Source organism: Jaculus jaculus, chromosome 6 (genome assembly GCF_020740685.1).
Source record: "Jaculus jaculus isolate mJacJac1 chromosome 6, mJacJac1.mat.Y.cur, whole genome shotgun sequence".
NCBI classification, from domain to species: Eukaryota; Metazoa; Chordata; class Mammalia; order Rodentia; family Dipodidae; genus Jaculus; species Jaculus jaculus.
The window spans coordinates 71,741,016-71,744,556 of NC_059107.1; the positions used below are offsets into that span (position 1 = coordinate 71,741,016).

General features: G+C 41.6%; 1 non-coding gene across 1 annotated transcript; it reads left to right on the plus strand.

Annotated features, from left to right (window-relative positions):
- Window positions 1-2,362: 2,362 nt before the first annotated feature.
- LOC123461797 lies at window positions 2,363-2,469 on the plus strand. Its single transcript, XR_006637862.1, has one exon. It is a non-coding gene; the product is annotated as a U6 spliceosomal RNA (small nuclear RNA).
- Window positions 2,470-3,541: the final 1,072 nt, after the last annotated feature.

Sequence of the window (3,541 nt, forward strand, 5' to 3'; positions counted from 1 at the left end):
AAACAAACCCAATGATTGCTGCTGGCTGCCTTATCTAGACAAATTGGCGGCTACTGCCAAACTCTATCATGAATCCCAAGAATACTACTCTGTGCCTACCTCAGGCTGTTTCTTATACAATATCAGTCTCCCTTTGATAGTTTACTTCACACACATACAAAAACTGTCTTTTATCCAAATCGAGAGCACTGATCCCCTCAGTGGTACGGGACCCATAGCTGGAGCTGGGAAACAAGTCAGAACCATATCCAAACATAAGCCCACTCTCCATTATCAAGCTACCATCAATCATGGGCTACAAGAGGGCCTACACCTATTAAATTCTCTATTAAAAAAAGTAAGGATTATCTCATTTGTCTGGTGCTAACTTCCTCTCCATTGGAAAATGTGCTTCTCTTTTTCAGACAGATGCAGATCCTAAGGAGAGAGCCACCCCATCATACCTCATAAGGGTCCCGGCTGAAACTAAGAAAAATTGGAGAAACAAGCCAGGAGGCTGTTTTCTTGGAGAACCGGGTACCAGCACAAGGGGGAAAGAGATCAACACAGAGAAAAGTCAACTCCTACCAAATCAGAGATCCAAAGACCCAGAGGCCCCGAACACCTCATCACTGAAGCAGACCAAAAATGAATCCAACATGGCTCAGGGAAATTTTGCAGAAGAGGGGGCAGAAAGAATGTCAAAGCCACATGTTGGGTCATGATATGCAGAGACATTTATCCTACCCATAACTGAAGGCTAACTCCAGAATGCATGGTCCATATACCTCAACAAGGAGGAGCCAAGGGGAGGGGGTAGGTCATGGATGAGCCTAATAATGGTACCAAACTGACTGTATTTGCTAAGTACAAAACTAGTTAATAAAAAAAATTATAAATTAAAAAAAACTGTCTTTATGCTATATTTTCTTTTCATATTCCTTCCTTTCTGAGTTCCCTTACTCTTCACCTTTTTTTTTCCCACTTATGTGTGGTGTACACATGTGCATGTGTTCCTCTGGCATGCCATGCACTTGCCTGCAGCAGAATAGAACTGTCTACCCTGAAAGGAGTGGAACATCAGGAGTCTGGCTCCATTGCTTTTTTTTTTTTTTTTTTGTACCCATTCTTATTTGAGCTGGAGCCTTTCACTATTATGGAGCTTCCTGTTTTTATCACAAGCTCCAGTGATTCCTGGGTCTCTGCTCCCCTACTGGACTGGGGTTATAGGCATACGTGGACAGGCCCAGATGTTTAACATGGGTTTTGGAGATGGGAACTCAGGCGGATTCAGGCAAGCACTCTGTCTACTGAGTTACATCCCCAACCCAAGGAAGGCCATTTTGATGTCACATGGCTTAGTAGAGGGATCCAAGGAAATGATAGCAAGCAGCTTGGCCTGCTGAGTGGAAACAAGGTTTGCATAAGTACTGTAAATAAACTTATCAGAGTTCATGACAAAAAGTAGAGGAATATTCTGGTTTTTCTTCAGATCATATAAATCTTTCACTTTTTAAAAGGCAGAGGACAGCCCAAGCCACCCCCGATAGAATGGTCTTTGCCAGATACTATAGTGTGTCCACCCATCTAGGAAGCAGAGGCCATGTAAACAAAAGGGCAGCCAACCCTGTGCACAGGTTAGCTCTAACTGGACAGACATCAATGGATGGTTGTAATCTTGAATCCATATACATAATGGTGTCCAGGATTTTCAGTGATCATTTTCAAACACTTTCTCACCTCCCCCCATCACTACCACTACATTCCATTCTTTCCACTCTACCAAAGCAATAGTGAACAAATACCCCAGGACATTCTGTTTACTAAATCCCAGTGGTAACTTACAACTCCTAATCTCACTTGATATTTATTTTGCGTTTAATGCTGTTGTCAACTTGGTTCTGAAAAATCTCTCTTCTCCTGCCTTCTATGACATCACCCTGTAGTGGTTCCTGGAAAATCCCTGTGGTAGCATCCTCAGGGCACTACTGTCTGTCTGCATGCTCTGCCTGCACTTCCCTAAATGTGGATGCCCCTGGCAATACATCTATAGCCATCAATTCGTACCTCACATTCTCTATGGGAGACCCATGGCTTCAGATATTGTCTGAACATGAGTGATTTATGATTTTAGAACTAGAAAGACAACTTCCCCAATAGCATGACCATAGATACCATGACCTTAGTATGTCCAGAATGAGACCTTCCCTCCATCCCTTTCCAAGAATCTAACTATTAATATACTTTGAATAATGACATCATCAGCTATCATTTTTCTATAGTGCTAATATTTTGTTTTTGATGTGTGTGTATGTAGACAGAGTAAGACCTCAGGTACTTGTCTTCAGAAATGCTGTCCACCTCCTTTAAAAACAGGTCTCTCGTGCTCACTTCGGCAGCACATATACTGAAATGGGAACAATACAGAGAAGATTAGCATGGCCCCTGCGCAAGGATGACATGCAAATTTGTGAAGCATTCCATATTTTTTTCTCCTACCCATAACTGAGGGCTAACTCCACAATGTATGACCCATATAACTCAACAAGGAGGAGCCGGGGGAGGGGGTAGGAACATGGATGAGCCTAACAATGGTACCAACTTGACTATTCACTGAGTACAAAACTAATTAATAAAAAAAAAATTGACAATGATTGAGATGGGGAGGTAATATAATGGAGAATGAAATTTCAAAGGGGATTGTGTGTGGGGGAGGGAGGAATTTCCATGGGATATTTTTATATAATCATGGAAAATGCTAATTTAAAAAATAATTTTAAAAGGGGACAAAAAAATAGAATAAAATAATTAAAAAAAAAAAAAAAACAGGTCTCTCATTGAACTGGAGTTCACTGATTAGGCCAGACTGGCTGGCCAGAAAACTCCAGGGCCATAGGTCTCCATTTCCTCGGCACTTGGCACACTCCTCCATGCCCAGCTTTAATCCCAGGACTTGGGAGGCAGAGACAGGAGGATCACCATGAGTTTGAGGCCACCCTGAAACCACATAGTGAATTCCTAGTCAGCCTGGACTAGAGTGAAATCCTTCCTTGAAAGAAACAAAAAACATGGATACTAAGGATCAAACCCAGGTTTTCATATTTGAAAGAAAGTACTTTACTTATTGAGCTATCTCCCCTGCTGGTGTAGTGTCAATATTTTCCATATACAAAGAACTCTAATAAAATTAAAAATATCAACTCTAATTGGAAAATGGGCAAGATAGATGAACAAGCAATTCAGTTAAGTCTCTAAAGGGATTCAGTGAAGGGGAAAAGAAGGATGATGAGAGGGAACTATGATTATGGAGCATTGTGTATATAGGGTTAGGGTTTTTAAAGGTTAGAGAGATTGCTTAGTGGTTAAAGCACTTGCCTGCAAAGCTTAAGAACCCATGTTCAACTCTCCAGATCCCACGTAAGCCAGGCATCAAGGTGACACAAGCACAAGATTACACATGTATGCAAAGTGGTGCACATGTCTGCAGCTCGATTGCAGAGGCTGAGACTCTGGTGTACTAATTCCCTCTCTCTCTCCCTCTTGCTCTCTCATTAAAAAAAAA